At 36.8% G+C, this 21,071-nt stretch overlaps 1 protein-coding gene and 1 pseudogene across 1 annotated transcript in view; both read right to left on the reverse strand.

Moving 5' to 3' along the window:
* Positions 1-21,071, reverse strand: part of FGD4 (FYVE, RhoGEF and PH domain containing 4) — a 244,567-nt gene that overhangs the window by 52,045 nt on the left and 171,451 nt on the right.
* LOC144455643 (zinc finger protein 106 pseudogene) lies at positions 1,481-2,845 on the reverse strand (annotated as a pseudogene).

A 21,071-nucleotide genomic window follows, 5' to 3' on the forward strand; every position in this document is an offset into this window, starting at 1 on the left:
AAGGAGGTATTAGAATGCCTACCAAATTAAAGGTCTGTAGAGCCACTGTGCTGACGTCATTGTTCTATGCCTATGAAACCTGGACAGTCTACTAGTGACGTGCAAGGAAACAGAATCACTTCCATCTGAATTATCTTAGGAAGATTCTGAAGATCACCTGGCAAGATAAGGTACTGGACATTGAGGTTCTTTCTTGAGCTAAACTGCCAAGCACTCAAAATCTACTGAAGAAAGCACAACTCTGATGAGCCTGGCCACATAGCCCAAATGCCAAAAGTACATTTGTCTATATTTTTACCCTATTTTATGGAGAACTCACAATAGACATCTGCCCATGTGAAGGCCAGAAGAAGCAATACAAGGATACTCTCAAGGTTTCTCTGAAGAACTTTAGAATCAATTATGAGATTTGGAAGACATTGGCAGAGGTCTACCTAGCATGGCATGCTAGCATCAAAGAAGATGCTGTGCCCTATTAGCAAAGCAGAATTGCAGTAGGTCAAAAAAAATGTGAGATGTGCAAATGGAGAGACATCTCCACTCCAAATGTTCATATAGACTATTTGTGCCTGATCTGTGGCAGAGCCTTCTGAGCTCATATTGGTCTAATTAGCCACAGTCAGACACACTGTACTTTGACCCCAACATAGTGATGTCATTTTGGTCCTTTCTGAGAACAAAGGACAACAATCATCTCTTCCTTGTTTAAATAACCTATAACAGGGGAATGGCTAATAAAGTCCTAGTCCCGGGAGCATATGCAGAGGACTCATCTGGATGCTGGGTGAACCTACTTCTGGGCACGTGTAATGTAGGTTTTTGCACTCCATTTCCAAACACATGCAAGTATTCTGTGGCTTTCCAGTCTCATTAATTCATGTGGAACAAAAGCCTTTTGATTAGCTGCTCAGCCACAACTGAGTATGCATACAAAAGGGACTAATCAGTCAAATCAATCTCATTGACCTAGTGCAGTGCAGAGGACAAAACTGGATGAGAAGAGAGGACTTGGACCTTTATCTTCCCATCCTTTCTACAGCTGCCTGTGAGTACATGGCCCTGCTGTTGCTTCTGTCCCTATTGTGTCTCTTCTTTCATGTTAGGTGAAGAGTTACTAGTGATAGAATGGAGAAAACTACAACTTTCTGAGTTTTTAAATACTGGGTTAGCCAATAAATGGTCCAGAAACTATATTGGAGGGTATATTAGGGTTTTCCTGAGCCAAACCCAGTGAGGTGCCAGCACAGTCCCAAAGAGTAACCTGTTATAGTCAGTGAATCCACCTGGCAGCCAACATGTTATATCATGAAGAAAAGTAAATGATTCCTCTAAAAAATGATAGGGAGACAACAGCTAGAGATTCTATAATTATAGCAAATTACAGAAATTCCTAAAGCCAGATCTGTCCAACAAAACTTATAGAAATAAAAAAACTATAATAAAAGAGGTCATAATACTCTTCATCTTAAGAGGCATGCACTATAGTATTACTGAATAACTTGGAACAGTCAGCCTATCAGAAATAATTATAATAGCTGACATCTTGCCCTATTTCCCTTCCTTAAGATTATCTATCCCTAATGCAGAAGAAAGCCGACTGACATACTATTCAATTGTAACAATTCTTCAGAAGCACTGCAGGCAGAATCCTGCAGCACAGCATTCACATTGTCTTGCTCAGGAGACATGGGCTCTTGTTTAATCTGCACTGATGAGTCTGGAGCTGGGCATGTGATACACCCAGAAGTCTGGAAAGCAGGTGTGTGCACACTTGAAGTGGCACTTCAGGGGTGGATGGTGATATATGTGAAGAGGGAGTCTCTAGAAAAAGAGGAAAAAAGGGATTAGGCAGAGGAGAGGGAGCAGCAGTTGTCTGGGATCTACTCTTTTGCTCATGGGAAGGTCTGCAGGGGACCTGTTATGTCTGCTCAGGAGGTTCATGAGTTTCCTGTGATCCCTGTAGAATCTATATTCTGTGGGTCCTTAGGGTGCTCATCTCCATAGTGATATGTGTTGCTTCAGCACAAGTAGCCTTTGGACTTCCACATGTGCTGCCTGCAGGGCTGCCCTGGCTTGTAGAAGGTTGTTATTCATACACTGCAAGGATTTACTCATTTCCTCTTCCCTTTGAGAAATATTTAGCAGTTGGTCAACCTGAGAATGTTCTTTTTTGCCTTTAATTTTCTTTCTTTTATTTTTTTCTTTCCAGACTTGGAAACACAGTTGAAGATCCATCTCTGGCTACCCTGTGCTTCTTCAAGAGGCCTTGGCCCTTGTTCGGCTCTGTCCCAGAGGTGCAGCTGATGTTTGCAGTAGTATCCACTGAACTAGAGATGCCAAGGCCTAAGGAGGTATTAGATGATAATGCATTCTCTTCTCCGTTACTTTCCAGAGTGTTCTGACTCTCAGGAAGAGGTGTTGAGCTTTCCTACCTGTTCAGTTCTTGTCTGGCAAAATGCACCAAGGATATCATTTGGTCAGGGGGCAACTGGGCACTACGCCACCTTCCAGTTGTAACACTTTCAACCCTTTCACCTGTCCTTGAGGAGGAAGCCAGAGACATCATGTCCTGTTTAAGGTTCATGTTTGCTTTCTGACCTTGTGCTGTCTGTTATGAGTTACTGGATGGAGTGGAACAATTTCCTGGGCTGCAGATTCCACTGACAAGCAGATGTCATTTCTCTCAGGGGCCGTGGTACATTCTTGCTCAGTTTTCTCAGGCTTCTGGCCCTTTTCTTGAACAGTCCAAAACTGGACAGGGGAACTTACTGGTTTTTCCCTTTCATTTTATTGATCAGTGCTTCATTTGGCAACCTTTACAATTTTTGTAGGGGTTTCTCAGGGAGCTAGATGACATAAGGATAGAAGAAAAGAAAGACCTGAGTTCAAATGCTGCCTCAGACACTTACTGGCCATTTTGTAATGGGCAAGTTATTTAACTTCTCTTAGCCTTAGCTTCCTCATTCATGAAATGAGGATAATAGCAGTGCCTATTTTACAGTGTTATCATGAGGATTAAATGAAATAACAGATATAAAGTGTTTTGTAAACCTTAAAATACTATATATGATGTTAGCTGTTACTATTTTCTTTGTCAGAGGAGCTGGGTTCAACTAGGATCTTTCATGTCACCATCTTTACCAAAAGTTCGATACTTCAACAAGAAATTTGGAATGCACTGGACACCAAAAAGATAACCAAAAAAAAAAGAAATTGCTCATAACTTGAAAGAGAGTAAATAACTTGTTACTGATACAGGGATCCTTTCTGAATCACTTGTTTGTATAGTCAGATCTATTAAAGTAGAAGTCAAAATCAACACTAAACTAAAAATGAGATGTGGCATATGATTACAATAATAGCAACCACAAGTATTTAAATATGCTTTTGCAAAAAAAAGGGGGGGGCAGAGAATGAATAAAAGAAGAGACATGGACCCAAGGCTATCACCATTCTCTAAGGTATTTAACTGAAAAAAAGTAATCACCGTAATGAGCTCCAGAAAGCCTAGACACCACCTCATCCAGCACCTACTTCATTCATCTCCTTGACAAATGGAAAGGCGTGAAAGCTCAATTTTTTTTGCTAGATAATCATTTAATCAAAAACTTGAATAAATGATATATCACATGTTCATCACATTTAAAGATGACTCAAAGCTGAGAAAGATAGTTTGAGAGAAATCATTTTCTATTACATTAATAACCTATTATTAATTAGGATCCAGGCCTTTCATTCCCTCATTCAGGGACCAGCCCCTGTAGGTAAAATGAGATTGCCCTGTTCCACAGGGAATATGCTCCTCAATTTTGGGCAGGACCCCATCCAACTAGAAGACCTTGCTTCTATTTAAAGTGTAAAACAAAATCTAATCTAGGTGAATTCCTGCCCCAAATCAATGAGTCCATGCCCCTGCACCCCTCCATTGGATTTAGGGTGACCCAGTTCATGAATAGGAAAACCAACTAGAGTGGTCTGGATAGACATGGATTCCTCTGTTTGCTGGAGGCAGCTAAGTCTCATGATTGTCACCTTCTCAGTAGGAGGAGCTGAAGACTTTTAGCCCACTTCCTCATTGATCATTCACCAATCAAGGTTGATTTTCACTGTCAGGGACACCCCCTTTTCCAGAGGTATTTAAAATATTCAGTGTCTCCATGGTTTTTTTTTGGTTACCAAGAGGAACCACTGACCATTACTCAGAAACTCTGTCTCTCAGTTTTTTTCATTTGTCACAGTTTGGTTACCATGGAAGAGACCAGAGCTCTGTGCCCCTGAATCTTATCAGAAAAGCACCCTATATCTTTTTGGGTCCAAGTGGATAAATTGTTCACTAGGGGGAATTTTCTGTTAGGACTCTGGCTGTGACTCTCTTCCTATTTGCAGTAGTTAGATCTTCTCTGGGTATGTGTACATGTCCTATGTCTGTTTTAAATGTTTTCTTCATGCTACAGACTTCAAATTTTCACTGAGGGTGGGGAGGGAGTATTGCACCGATAGGATGTATTCTACTGAAAGAGGTCTCCTGAAGCAGACTAAGTAGAGATAAAGGGAAAACCTGTGCTCAGTCTAGGGCTGCCTGGGAAACTGGAGTATTCTAGGCTTTAGTCTGAATCTCCAAACTGTTTGCATCAAACCCCAAACATGCTTGCAGTATACCCCAAAATTTGGCAGCAACAGAGTTTCAAAAAAGGAAATATGGGCCATTATGCTGTGAGAGAATCTCTAAAGTATCCTTGCTGTCAGGTCTTTGGGGATACATATAAATAGTAGATCTCTATCAGATCAATCCATATATAAAGGACTTCCTTAAGCAGATGAAGTAATTAGGTATTCCTATTAAGAAGTGGTGTAACCAAGGAAAAGTAATTTTATCTAAACTTTAATTTCTAGTCACTAAGACTTTGTGTGTGCTCATTTGTATGTGTCTTTTTGTCTCAGTGTGATTTGCTAGATTTTGTTGGTATTTGCTTAAATGCACTGGGCAGAGAGCTGAAAATCATAGTTAGGTCTTAACTAACCAGACCAGGGGTAGGGAACTTGTGGCCTCAAGGCCACATGTGGCCTTCTAGGTCCTTGGGTGAGGCCTTTTGACTAGTCCAAGTTTTACAGAACAAATCCTTTTATTAAGAGGATTTGTTCTGTGAAGTTTCAGTTCAAAGGGCCAAACTTAAGGACCTAGAGGGCCACATGTGACCTAGAGGCTGCAGGTTTCCCACCCCGAAGCCAGACCAGTAAGACTTTGCCTGAAGGCCCTCTCCTTTTATTATGTTATCTATTGAAGTGAACCAAAAGTAAAGAAAAAAATTTTTTTTTAATCTGTCTTTTGGACTTTCCCCCCAATTTATAAAAGAGCACCGATTTGAAAGTAGAATCAGAGAAGAAATTTTTCTTTTGAGCTCTTCCATGAAATAAAAATGAAGTTACTCTTTTGGGGCATGTGGTAACAGTAGGCTTGTGTTCCCTAGTCTTCAGCAATAAGCTGCAAAGAGATCTCATACCACGTCTCCCATAGAATGTACCTTTAAGCAGCTTGGCTGTGTGATCCCAGCCTTAGAAGACAAGGGCTAATGAGGGAAATTCTCTATTTATTATATGTCCTGTACTTTTAATTCTTAGAGAGCAGATAACTTAAAAAAAACTGAGATTAACTGATAGCCACACAGCCCACAGGAGGGACTTTTGACCACTCCAAAAGACTGAGTTAGAAATTGAATTAGGATTTAATTGTTCCTGTCAGCTTGAGAATTTTTCCATTTTGTTAATCAAGCCTTACCTGAAATATGAAAGTATTTCAAGTGTTTCTACTGTGGAAGGAAAGGTCACATTACTATAAATTGAATAACTAATCTTTCTATTGATAAGCTATCCAGTAGAAATTTAATAAGTGCTAACAGACTAACTAAAGCTAAGTGTGGAAATAAATGTTGTTGTAATGCAGAGAACCACCAGCTAGTGGTTTAAGTTTACTTCTTGAGTATTTGGTTTTGTCATCTGCCTGTTACAAGTTATATATTCCTGCATAAGATTAGGTCCTTTAATATCTCATAGTAGTATAGGGACAATTAGGCAATGACGTAAAGATCTGTGAAATGAGGATACAATTCTGTTATTTGGTGAAGTTACTTTTTTCTGTTTTGTGTTAATGAAAACAATTTCAGCACAATGAGCTATCTTAAAAGAAAAATAACTAGGGGCAGCTAGGTGGCACAGTGGATAGAGCACCGGCCCTGAAGTCGGGAGGAACTGAGTTCAAATCCAGCCTCAGACCAAACACATGACACTTACTAGCTGTGTGACCCTGGGCAAGTTACTTAACCCCAACTGCAAAAAACAACAACAACAACAACAACAAAAAACCCCTTATGGTCTATCTTGTGTTGCCTCTTAAAGAGATATCCACTTTTACTCAGGGTTATTCATTTGAACATAGTTAGTAATTGAAAATGTTTTATTATAGATGGCTTATTTGATATGCACTGTCTTGAAACTGATCACTGAGTCTATTTGTACATCCCATCCCAGATCCTTTGGTTTTAACTGAAGTTATTTTTACAACTTTTAAATTACCTCATTCTTGTACTAGAGGTCATCTTCCTATAAAAAGTGTTCTGTTATTAGTTTCTTAGCAGAATCTCATCCTCTTAAGGGAGGAAAGAGCAGCTAAAAGAAAATAACTAGAGTAAACAACAAAATAAATAGGTAGAGTGAAATGTTGCTTTTTCGTGAAATTTTTTTAAATAATAAGATTTGATAATTATATATGCTAAATACAAAAACTAGGTTCAGAATTTCCTAATTTTTCCATTTTTTTGGATTTCTTAAACATATCAACATGACAATTTGCTACTTTAAAATATCCTCTGATCTAAAAGGTTCACCTAATTAATAATAAATGTGTTTATTAGCTACCCTAATTAATAAACTGATTATTACTCAGAAAAAACTGTTTCTTGGGTCCTTCACTTGTCACAAGCTAAAATGCTGGATGACAGAATCAGGATCCAAAAAGATGCTAACAGGCTAGGGATGGTGATGTGGATACAAACAGTGCCCTGAAAGCTAAAAGAATATTAAGGGTTGTCTTTCTAGTACCTTGTTAGGCCCCTCCTTGAGGGCATCCTAGAGTCTCTTCCCTTTATCTTGAGATATCATAAAACTTCCCCCTATCCTAGACCATAAAAATTCCTTGTCTCCCTCATTCTGAGTCATAAAATTTCCTGTCTTCTTTATCCTGGGTCCCCTACCATGTCATCTATCTTCCTCATCCTGTGTTATGACAATTCCTCCTTATCTTGTTAGCAACCATCTTCCTCATCCTGTCCTTATAAAAACTGTTCCTCTCTAAGCTGCTCATCCTCCTTCTAGGGCTAGCCCACTGCTTTTTTGGCAATAAATCTCCCCTTGCTTAAGAGACAGTCAACTAAGTGAATTCTTTCACACCTGAACCAGCTCTGTTGACTCTAACCTCAACAATAGGACTCAGTGTAGATGAAGTTCAATAGATAAATGTAAAATCTTGCACTTCAGTTTACAAGTATGGGATAGCAAAGGCACTATTAGAAGTAATTCATATGAAAATCATTGAGAGGGTTTTTGTAGAATATAAGGTTAACTTAGCAATGTTATGTGGCAGTCAAAAAAGCTAATATGATTATAGGCTACATTAAAAGAAGCAGAGTTACCTGGAATGAGAGAGTTCTGTTCCCTCTGGACTCTGTCACACCATATCTGGAAAATCATGTTCAGTTCTGGAAAGCACAGTTTAAGAAGAACATTGATAAGATGGAAATGGAGAGGGTCTAGAGGAAGTCCATCAAGGATGTTGAAGAACCTTGAGCCTACGTCATGAAGACTGGTTGAAGGAAACAGGGATTTTTAGCCTGGAGAAGACTCAGTGGGAATGGAGAGGAGGTGAGCATGACAGTTGTCAACTTCCTGAATGGTGTATCATGTGGAACAGGAATTAGACTTATTCTTTTTGACCCAAAAGGGAAGCATCAAGATATATGTACATATATATATACACACACAATACACACATATATTGAGGATGTATTATACACATACAAATAAATACACACACATATATTGCAAAGAGGCAAATTTAGGCTTACTATCAGGAAAAACTTCCTTCAATTAGAGCTGTCCAGAAGTGGAAAGTGTTGGCTCAGGAGTTAGTGGGTTCCTCCCCTCTTTGGAGGTCTTTAAGCAGACAGAGCGTGGATGATCACTTATCAAGTAAGTTATATTTGGTATTTTTTTTCAGGTACAGGTTGGACCAGATGGTCACTGGTATGCCTTTCAACACTAACAATCTGTGATTCTCTGATTTTTAATAAAGAGAGAATAAAATGATATAAATACCAATTTATATTACTTTTATATATCAGTTTAAATAGAATAAATTGCTTCTACAAGAAAGCAAAAGAGCCCACAAAGTACCTTAGGCAGCAAATAGCTGACTTACTTGCCAAGTGAGAGTAATCAAAGCCAAAGACAGCAGTGGTTTAGTACATAAATTCTTTTGGAAAATCCTATGATGAAAGGTAATGTAGTGCTTCATAAAAGAGACAGCATCAGTTAAGGGCACTTAAAGTTTGGTTTAGTTTAAAGAATGGTCAACAAGAAAGTTTTGGAAAAAAATAGCTAAGTTATCCTAAAAGTAGTTAATGGTGAAATTGGAAGGGCAACAAACAGATGAAAAGAGAAAAGTGTTTCCAAAAATCATTTTTTAACAAACTCCTTTCCTATAAGACCACTGTAACCATCACACCCAGATCCTAATAGCACAGCCCCAGATGTACCATTTCTATCTCCTAAACAGAACAAAGTCTAGAAAAGTCACATTAGACTAAATATGAGTGTATACACACACACACACATACATACACACACACACACACACACACACACACACACACACATACACACCCCATGCTGGAAATAATGGATATATAAGAAAGTAATGATATATGAAGACACAGGAAAAAAAACAACTCAGATTTACTAACTCAGAAAAAAGGAAACAGAGGGAACATATCAACAGGTACCTATCTGTATGTCTACTTTCCCAGCTAGACAAAATCTTTATGACCGCCATTTGTACACAATTCAAGAGTATCCTGCATGAAGGCATTGATAGTGGAAAAAGCAGGCTTTCCTAAGTGATATTCAACAACAAGATGATATTGTTTACAATTTCATAAGTGACTGAAAGATATTTGTTGATTACCTCCTCCCAAAAAAATGTGGTCGAGCAAAACACTATCTTTAAAGCTCTTTTATTTTAAAGCAAGATGTCTCTCATCTCTACATCAAAACTATCCAAGATTCTTTGGAAAATGTACAAAAATATCCCTGGATCAAGGACCTCCTGATTCTAAATATCAGGTGAGGTATAAAACAGGGTGATGTACACTTTTCAAAGGTGTTCACCACCATGATGGAGGCGATACAATCAAGAATCCAAGTCAAAAGGGGAACTCCCATGAATGATGAGTTTCTCCAAAATGCTCCTGTTTGTGGATGAGACTGTGCTTACTGAACTCAGCTCTGGGACACTGCAGAGACTCCTAGAAGAGATTCGTAATCATTCAAAAGAATTTGGTCTAATCATTCACACAGAAAAGACCAAGTGAGCAAATAATTTTTTTTTGCCCCAGATTGTATATGTATCTGGAGAAATGTATATCTAGTACAGATAGTACCACTGGAAATTGATTTGGGACTACAGTTGAGGAAGAGAGCAAGATGGACTGCAAATTGCAAAGCTCCTGTAATGACTCTGAGCCTCCTCTGGAAACAAAGATCCATCTTTATAATATCAATACTATATAAGTGCTGTTGTATAGCAGGAAAAATGGAATACAAATCTCCAAAGAATTTAAAATGATTTATCACACAGATGTATGATCAGGAAACACATCTGATAAACTTGAAAGAACAGGAGTAAAAAATGTCATCACAGAAATGTCTATTAGGAAAGTAAGATGAACTGGTCACAAAGTTAGGGTGAGAAAATCAGATAGTTAAAATGTTCCATTTTATCCTCATGATATCAGGAGAATCAAGAAGGCTGTCAGAACACTGGATGTACCCCACTTTATAAACTTGAGAGAGGACATAGAAAAGAATCACACAAGAGAGGTAAGCATGGAAAGGTTACAAAATGAATAATGAAGGATTAAGTGCTTACTATGTGCTAGGCACTTTGCTAACCATTAGGGATAAAATATAAGAAAGAAAGACAATCCCTGCCCTCAAGTAGTCTATATTTTAATGGATGAAGGCAACACATAAAAGGGAACAGGAAAGGGGCATGTACAGGGTGGTATGGTTTGGAAATTTGGCAAAGACATGGGCCTGGTCACAGGAAAGATAAAGTAAAACCTCACCAACAGCCTAGGAAACATTACAAGAAATGAGATCACAGATCTGTATGAGCATCAGAGTAAGTAAGCACATCTAACTAGTCACTAGTAATTGTTTAATGGGGGAAAAGTCATTATCCCTTGGCAACTTAGAAAAAGACATTATTCTGTTCCCCCCCCCACAGTTTCATGGGGCTTTGTGTTTCTTTACTCTATTTAGGTAGAATTCAATTAGTGTGAGTTCAACTGGTGTGAAACATAATCCTAAATCCATTTCTTTCCAAAGTACTAACCAATTTACACAAGTACCATGGTTAAAGAATAATTTCAAGAAGATGGCAGAGTAGGTCAGAAAATTTCAAGCTCTCAAGATTTTTCTCCACAAAAGAGATAGAATAGTGCCTCTGAGGGAACATAGAGCTGTGAAAACAAATAACAGTGGGGGCAGAACAGGAGTCCTCACTGTACAACTGGAGAAGATCTGAAAAAAATGCCCAGATGAGATTTCCTCCCCATGAAGAGTAAACACCTCCAGGCTAGGGTCCACTTAAACAAGTGGAACAACAAGCAGCAAGCCCTTGGGTTAGCTGGTTTAGGAGGCTGCCTCAGCCCCAGCCATGGGAACTTTTACCCTGGGGACAGTGAGGGGAACTGGATGTCTGACCTGGGGAAGATTTAGGGAACCTCTACTGACAAGGAACCCCAGGTCCAACTGTGCTATGGAGACTCGTGGAGACAAGAAGGAACCAGCACATGTCCGGTAAGTGCAGAAGCAGTGGGGTAAGACCCTGCTGGCTGTGGGCACTTACAGGAGGCTGGAGGTCTTGTTTTGAGTTCAAGGTCAGAAGGCAGAACTGAAGAGGATCAGAGGCCAGGGGTACCACCCCCTGTGCCTCAGGTCTAGAGGTGGTTATAAAAACTTAATTATTACCAAAAAAAATGCACAAAGGAGAAAGAATCCAACCACAGAGAGCTACTATAGGAATTGAGAAGATTGGGGTTCATTTTCAGGAGGATATTGAAGAAAATTCTCTTCTACCCCAAAAAGTAATGTCAAATGGTCACCTGGCCAAAAAGAATTCATGGAAGAACTTAAAAAAGACTTTAAAAATCAAATGAGAGAGACTGAAGAAAAACTAAAAAGGAAAAGAAAAATAATACAAGAAAAACAGAGTCTTCAGGAAGAAAATGACTCCTTGAAAATCAGAATTAGGCAAGGGGAAGCCAGCGAAGTTATAAGAGATGAAGAAATAAAAAACCAAAATATAAAGAATGAAAAAATAGAAGAGAATGTGAAACATCTCAGAAGAAAAGCAACAGGTCTAGAGAACAAATCAACAAGAGAAAACATAAGAATAACTGGACTACCTGAAAGTTCTGACAAAAAAGAATCTTGATACAATAATACAAGAAATAATTAAAGAAAATTGTCCTGAAGCATTAGAACAAGAGGGGAAAGTAGAAATAGAAAGAATCTACCGAACACCACCTCAAAAAGTTCCTACAAGGAAAACTCACAGGAATATCACAGTCAAATTCCAAAACCCCCAGATCAACAACAAAATATTACGAGCAACAAGAAAAAAACAATTCAAAATGGAGGGATTATAAACAGAATCACACAAGACCTAGCAGTGGAGATACGAAAAGATCACACATCTTGGAACACCATATAATGAAGAGCAAAAGAGCTGGACTGCTGGCTGAAAATATACTACCCAGCAAAGCTATGTATAATTCTGACTGAAAAAAAGGACATTTGGTCAATTGTCAGATTTTCAGGACTTTGTAAACAAAACAAAACAAAAAACCTTAAACTCAATAGAAGATTTGACATACAAGAGCCAAGAGAAATATAAGGTACATACCAATGACAAGGGACTAAATAAGGATAGAATGTTCCCCTCTTATGTATGGAAAATGTAAAATCTATGTCCAAGATTGTTACTAGTAGTTAGATAACTTAAAGAAAGATTGGGGTAGACCTGAGTATGATATGACTTCAAAAAGTAAAACCACTGAAGGACAGCTAAAAGAATAATTACCTTTTACAAATGAGGTGCAAGAGGAAGAATCAATACAGAGGAATTAGATGGCAGAGGGGCTGTTAGTTCCAGAAACCTATTCATTAGGAATGGGATTAAGAGAAGAAAATACATATACATTTAGAAGAATATAAAAGTCTTCTAAATTTAGAAAGAAATAAAACTCTAAGGAGATAGGGAGGGGGGAGAGGATAAAGGAAGGATCTTTAGAGGGGAGGGTGAAGGAATAAACAGGTTAAGAGGAGGGATATAGCATGGGGTTTAAATTTAGGGGAATAAGAGGATAACAGAGGGATTGCTGGAGTGGGGATAGGTTAAACAACAGGAGGTATGTTAGTAGGTAGAAGTAAAGTAGAGGACTTAGGAGAGATAGGAAAAAGGAGATATGCACACACACAAAGATTAGGAGTAGACTCTCTTAGGGAAAACATATGTTTACATATGCATGTATATATGTATGTATGTATATGTACATGTATATATCAATACTTATATATAAATATATTCACACTTGGTTGTAGCCTTGGGGTGGCAGGTAGTGGGGAGGAAGGGGGAAAAAGAACAAAGTAAAAAGTGTACAGCAGAGAACAAAAGAAAGCCTACAACGAAGCAAAGAAAAGATCAACAGCCCTCAAAATAATGCACAGTATTTAATATATAGGCTTTCTTGAAATGAAAAGTTATTGTTTTTTATTTTGAATCCTCTCCCACGTTCCACTGTGCACATGACATTTTCTGGTCTTTTCTTACTTTATTTTATATTTAATTCTAACATTTAAGTTTGCAATGTTTCTTTTCCTTTTCTTATTATGTATTTAAGTTTTATCATTTATCTTAAATTAAAAAAATTAAATAAAAAAGAATGAATAATTTCTCCAGTCTTAATTTTCTATAGGTTTATCAAATACAAATTTTTTTAGGCATTTTGTTTGCTGACAGATATGTCTGTTTCTTAGACCTTTTGATTCCCTAGTACCTGATAGTTTTGATGTTGATTTGTAACATTTTAAAGACTGGGAAAGAAGACCATGTTCAACTTTCCCATCCTACAGGCTCCTGCCAAATAATAATCCTTGATATTTTTGCCCATTCATTTTTTCATGTAAAATTAATTATTATATTATCCAATTTTTATAGAAATGCCTTGAGATTTTAACTGGTTTTCTGGTAAACATGTGAATTAATTTTAGAAGTTTGTCATTTTTGCTATGCTATTCCATCCATGAATAATGAATAGTTGTTCTGTTTTTTAGGTTTCCTTTTATTTCAGGAATTATAATTTATTTGATTGTTGTCTTATATACATGTCACATGTATTTTTAGGTAAGTTAATTCTCAAGTTATTTGATTATTTTTCTTTTTACTGTAAATTGTTTTAAATGTTCTGTAGATGTTTATTACTAATAACTAAGGATGAAACTGGTTTATTATTACTGTTATTACATACTTAACTCTCACAGCTTCAGTTTGCTTGTCTACAAAACATAGATAAAAACTACAATGTGTATACTTACAGTTTTTTTGACCATATACTTTGTACAAAAGTAAATGAGTTCAACATCTGGCTCACAATTTTTCTCTCTTCCTCAACTCCTCTCATAAAGGGGACTCTCCCTTAAACATCCTAACCACTCAGTTCCTCAGACTACTTACTTCATATTCCTTCCACCTCACCTCAGCCACACATAAAGATTCCCTTGATCTTGTCATCACCCAAAAATGTACCACTTCCATGTTCAAGAATTCTAAAATCCCCTTATATGACCACAATCTACCAGCTTTCCACATCTTGCTGTGTTTTTGCCTTACCAAACCCTACTTAATCCTCTACACCATGACCTCTAATCCTTCAACCCCTTATTTCTCCTCCCAGACTATCATGCTTGTACTTGCCATTCTCTCTTCTCCCCATATTGACCCATTGGTGAACCAATTTAACTCTACACTGTCCTCTTCTTTTGAGTTCTTGTCATTTTGCCAATGGAGTGCTACAAAACCTCAGCCATGGATTGGTCCACATGTGCAGCTAAATAAAGGTAGAGAAAATCATGCAACCACTGTGAACGGGTCCGCTACAAATTTATATCACAAAACCTCAAATGGGCCCTCACTGATGCTACACCTTCTACATGTCCCTTATTAACTCACTATGCTACTTTCTATAACAGTTCTAAATTTTTTCAGATCTCCTATGGCTTCCTTTCTTTCTACCATCTTGAGAACTTTGCCTCATAGTTTACTGAAATATTGAGGCCATTTGTCATGAGCTCTATCTTCTCCATCTCATATCACTCATATGCCTTATGCCACTATTGTCCTCCTTCACACCTGTCTCTGATTAAAAGGTAACCCTACTCCTTATCAAGGCAAACCCCCTCACTACCTGTACAAATGATCCCATCTCCTCCAAAATATTGTCCCCTCTATTATCCCAACTCTTTCACTTATCTTCAGACTCTTCCTGTCAACTGGCTCCTTCCCTACTGCCTATAAACATATTCACATATCCCCCATCCTAAAAACAAAAAAACAAAAAACCTCACTTCATTCTTCCATTCCTGCTACCTATTGTTCTATATGTCTTCTGCCATTTTTGGCTAAAATACAGATGCTTCCACTTCCTCTCCTCTCACTTACTTCCTAATGCCCTACAATCAAGCTACTGACTTCATCACTCCACTGAAATTGCTCTGTCCAACAATCTCTTAATTGCCATATCCAGTGGCCTTTTTTCAATCTTCATTCTTGTTGACCTTTACTTTGATACTGCTGATCGTCCTTTTCTTGATTCTCTCACAATTATGTTTCCTCTTTCCCTATTAATATATTTTTGTCTATTTCTTCTTATATTGTTGTCAATCTTTCTTTGATGAATTTAGCTACGAATTATTTTGGAGGGGGTGCCACTTTTTAAATCATTAATATTTTTTAAATATTATAACCACCCAGACATGAATAAAGTGAATATAAATATTTCTGGTCTAGGATGTCCAACCCACGTTTCCTGCAAACTACATTTCAAAATGGGCTCTTCCCATCCATCTCCCTTTATCTCAACTCTCTCCAGAAAGAAGCAACTTAAGACAGTTTTAGAACTATGACCAAATCAACTCTGATACCGTTCCTGGAAATGGCATGTCAATCTACTGTTCCCACACTGCTTCAGTGTTTCTCCAAAATTCTATATGTGTTATCCTTGTTGTTTGTCCTTTGTTTTTTAAGAGGACCAATGACATTACAGGTGATGTCTTGACTTGTTTGTGAATCACGTAAGGCAATGCTGGACAAAGTCATCAGCCTCACTCTCTCTTCCAGAGCCATCAAAGTCCATTGACAGCACAAAAATCAAGATGACTGGCAATGACCTTGGCATCATCAATGCCTGGCCATGCTGTAAAGTGCTCCACAGTGCCTGCTTTAGCTGCCTTCATGGCCATACATGTAGATGTTGCTCCTACCCACTCCCAATGAGAAGCAGTGGCTCTTAAGGGAAGTATGCTATGGACTTTTTTTGTCTAAACTTGTGATTTTATTTACGTAGTGAACAATCTGTATAAAAACTTTGTATGCCCATAACATAATTTGTAGTCTTAGGCAGGAGGTTCTTAACCTTTTTGTGTGTCATGAACTCCTCTGGCACTATGTACCCCTTCTAAGAATACCATTTCTAAATATATACAATAAAATATATAAGAATTCAAAGGAAATTAATTATGTGAAATATATTTATCAAATTTTTTAAAGCTCATGGACCTCCCCTGACTCAGTTAATTAAACTCCTGGATTACAAAGTTGCCTATATTGTTAGAAGTATAACTTGGACTGAGGTTGACTTATTCTCAAGGTAAATCTTTAAAAACATTGTTTATTTTTAGATGGGAAAGACCTTAATTCTCAACTTAAAAATAGGATGATGTATGCAGAAGTATTTTGAAAAGGTATAAAGCACTATACATGTATAAGCTTTTTCTTTTTTTTTGCAAAAACATTGGTTGGCCATGATTGTTAATTTTTTTAAGGAAATAGGTTAAGCATGTAATAATAGTAATAATAAAAATACATTGTAATAAGTGCTCATTCATTCATGGCTCACCTCATTTCTTCTCATTGCATTAGAAAAAAGGGAAATCGGAAGACACCATCTTAAAGGAACAAGAGAAATCCTAGCGCATTTGGAAACAAGGGAGCTAGAAGAAGGTGAGGAGTGATATATTCAAATGTCATCGTTTCAGAATGACATAAAGAAATAATATTTGGAGTCTCCAGTCCTCTGGAAATTTGTCCAAATGTCTACATTCAGAATAAGACTGAACCTTACTTTCCATATTTAGACATTGTTTCATGGTACAATATCATAAATACATACTTATTACAAAAATCACAGAATTCCATGGCATTTCATTACTCACTTTTTTAAAAAAAAATCACTAATCATTCATGACATGGGTAAAGAAGGGCAGAGAGGAAAGATTTTACTTGCTGTTATAGCATCACCAGTACTGAAACTCACTACTATTAAACTTTATGTTTAATAAGAAATTGGCATTAAATTGAAGAGAAATAAGTAGTGACAATCATGCTCTAAACAAGATATGAAAGGTACGGATATTATTTGTTTTTCATTGAAAAGAAAGATCTGCTTACTTGGAGAAAGGCAGACAGAAAGTTTGTAAGAAAGACTAGTCCACACTATTTTCCTGAAAATATGCTGCCCTGAGAAGATGAGACCTCTCCAGCATTACCAGCTTGACCTCAGTATCCCTGGTCAAGGAATTAGTGACTACTACTACTATTTTTCTTTTATTGCTCTGATGCTTACTGGTGATAACTTAGGTGATAGCTTTTGTGGTTCTACTATATCATTATTTGAAAGCTAGCTAGCTTCTCTGTCTTCAGAGAATCTAGCTCCTACCTAAGTAGCATTGTTGTGATGATCAAATGAGGTAACTCATAAAGCTCTTTGCAAACCTTAAATGTGAGCTTATCTTTATTGTCTGGGAAAGATAATATGCAATTTTGGATTACCAGGGCCCTTATTCTTTTTTTATTATGAATATTATGAATGCTGACTGTATTTATAAGAGGTGCTTATCCAGTATCTTCCAACATTTCTGTCTCAGAAGTCCAGTAGGATGTATTTCTTTTTTTTCATTTTTCTAAAATAATTTTAATAGCCTGGCTACAGACTAAGGGAACTATGAGAGATAATGGAACCTATAGCACAGGAGAAACCTATATTAGAGAGATTATTGGAGTTGGAGTTAGGAGACCTGGTTTAAATTTTGGTTTTGCCAATTTATTACCAGTTTGATTATGGTAATGTCAATTTACTTTTTTTTTTAAAAGGCAATTGGGGTTAAGTGACTTGCCCAGGGTCACATAAGGGTTTGGTCTGAGACCAGATTTGACCTCAGGTCCTCTTGACTTTAGGGCTGGTGCTCTATCCACTGCCTCCAATTTACTTCTTTTAACTTCCATTTTCTCATATGCAGTATGGAGTTAGCTGACTTATTCAAGGATTTTTCCATTGTAACCTACTACAACTCTACAGTCCTGATTTCATGATACATCAGTTAACTAATTATAGAATTGGATTATTAAGGTACTACCTACCTTACTGGGTTGTTATAAGGAAAGCACTTTATGAGTTGTAAAGTACTATATAGTTCTTCCAAATGTACTGCCTTTTGGAAACTGCATGACAATTTCAATCATTCAAAACTGCTGCTGCTGCAAAAGCCCAATGCTCTCTTTGTGATGCTACTGAACCACATATGCCATGGAACACCCTAATCTCAAAAGAAACAAAATTGCATGTATAGTGGATGTCAATAGGTTATAGCACATTACTTATGATAGATGAGAAGTGTTGGGAAAAAAACTTGCAAGGACACATGAGTGGAAGAGGAGTGTTGGCCACAAAATGAGGATGAGAGGTAACACTAGCTCAAGTGTTGTACTGATATCCAAGACACACTGAAAGAATTTCTATTAACATGAAAGAAAGATATGAACAGGAATTGAGAGACTGAGATGTGGATTTGTTATGATCTGTACTGGTAGAGGGTCATGGTTTTCACTAAAGTATTGAAATACATAAATGTGAGCTATATAGTATGTTAAGTCATGTATGTGTATATGTCTATATATATAATAAATAGCTACTGCTGCATTTCAGAACCTAGGAAATCTTTTTAAAGGTGTGACCACTGTGTATTACTCCTTATTTTTCATGCTTTTTAAAGTGAAAAGCTTATGTTTGCTCATAAAGCAGTTATATTATCTTCTCAATCAATAGCTATTCTGTAGAAACTCATGTCTACATTCTTACATATACTATTTGTTCTCTAATACCTACTTAATCCCAGTGCCCTAAAAGGAAAAAGTACATAACATTTTTCTTCCACATTTGGTTTCTTTAATATATAAAATTAACTATATTTCTTGCAAACAAACAGAAATAAAACTATAAAACATCAAGACTTTACAAAAGTAAAAAAAAATTACTAAGTAATCAAAGTTATCTTGATAATTATAAACTCCTAAATTATAAAGCAACCATCATTATAATCCCACTTAATATGATCCTAATAATAGTCCTTTAATATGTAAGGGGCTTATGGTCTTAATAATATTTTCTTTTAACACTCTATTAACAGAGCAAATGAAGGGACAAATCCTAATCCAGGCACTTCCTCCCAGTTTAGCAACAATCTAAGTAGAAAATGAACTAAAATTCATTGCTAGATCAAAATGTAAAATTTACTTTGCTAGGTCCTCTTCTTTAATGCTTTTCCTTTTAACAAGGGTGATTCACTTTCACCCACACATTTCCTTATGTAAAACTTTACCCATTTAGGTTTTCTTGCATAAATCAGAATAAAAGTTAATACCAAAGAACATCAAGAACCAGAAGAAAAATGCAAATTGGTAGTCTATTTTGTCTTTTGTTTGCTTTTGACTTTGTCAAGAATATAACCTATCTTGAGCTTTACACGTTGATTAATCATTTCAATATTGCTGTCTAAAATAAGTTGGACTTATACTATTACTCTTCTGTCTAGTCCCTTTGTATTTCTGTGCAAGCTTCACTCAGTACAACACCAAAACAAGTTTAAAAATCAGATTGTTTACTAGGCCTATACTCCAAAAAGATCAAAGAGAAAAAGAACTCACGTGTTAAAAAATACGTATAGCCAGTCTTTTTGTGTTGGCAAACAATTGGAAATTAAGGAGGTGCTCTGTTCCACTAGGTAATGTTGAATAAATATATGAATGTGATGAAATAACTATTTTGTTATAAAAAATGATGAAGAAAATGGTTTCAGAGAAACCTGGAAATGCTTATATGAATATTCAGAGTGAAGTGACCAGAATCAGGAGAACAATTTTATTAAATAACAATATACTTATAAAGACAAGAATTTTGAAATGCTTAAGAACTGTGATCAATTTAATGCCTAACCATGATTCAAGGACTCATGCAATCCATCTCCTGACAAAGAGATAGGACTCCAAGTGCAGACTGAGATACATATTTTTGGATGTGGCTAGTTTAGGAATGTGTTTTGCTTGATTGTAGGTATTTATCTCCAGAATTTTATTTTTCTTTCTTTTTCAATTTGTAGAGAGGTGGAGAAGGTAGGTTTTTACTCAATGAAAATTAAATTTAAAAAAAGATGTGTAACTTAGAATTATATGACAGTTACAAAACAGCAAAATCTTCTTCATGATATTCACTTACTCATTCCTAACTCTCATACAATGGAGGATTATCTTTAATGAGTAAGATCCTAGACAAAAGAGATTATGCTCTTGTTTTTATAGTCCTTCAATAAATTATACCAAGCAACACTGCAATTATAGTGCACCATCCATCCAAAAAGTACAAATATTTCCCACAGACCAAATGAACAGTTTTCCAATAACATGGGTTAATTTGGGTTAATATGGTTAAATGAATTAATATGGGTTATTTAGGACATTGTTTTTCCGAAAGCCATAAAGAAACAAAAAGGATTTGAAGAAGATGACGACGACATGGATGAGAAGGAAGAGGAGAAAGAAGTAAACTGTATAAGCAATTCTCTGTGATTTCTCAGTTGCTCTGGATTCTGTACATGACCAATGGCATCATCGTAGCAATTTACTGAGCTGCTATTTAGGAGCTATAGCCAAGTGGGTAAACCTAATAGGCAGAGTTACTGATTTCCTCTCATAAGAAATCATGGCATCATACATCATGCTGGACTTGGAGTGAAGAAGACTTATGTTTCAATTATATTTCTAATACTTAATAGCTATGCAACATGCAGAAAGTCTCTTAATCTTTGGAACCCCACCTGCAAAATACAGAGGCAGTATGGTTTGGTGGATCTCAGGGTCAAGAAGTCCTGGGTTCTAGTCCAGCCTGAAGTAAAATGACTATGTGACCTTGAGCAAGTCACTTAATCTCTCAGGGTTCCAGGCTGTTATTGTCCCAGACTTAAGTTACTGAGCAGGTGCCAAAATGAATTAGTAAAGGACATTTCCTTAGTAGCTAAGGATAAAATCATAGGCCCAGTTTTTTTAAAAAGGAAGGGGTAATAATAATAGCTTTAGTGCTTCCTCATAGGGTTGTAGTGAAGATCAAATTAAGATAACATGCATCAAG

This window comes from Phascolarctos cinereus, unplaced genomic scaffold (genome assembly GCF_003287225.1).
Source record: "Phascolarctos cinereus isolate Bilbo 61053 unplaced genomic scaffold, phaCin_HiC Scaffold_1;HRSCAF=81, whole genome shotgun sequence".
Lineage (NCBI taxonomy): Eukaryota > Metazoa > Chordata > Mammalia > Diprotodontia > Phascolarctidae > Phascolarctos > Phascolarctos cinereus.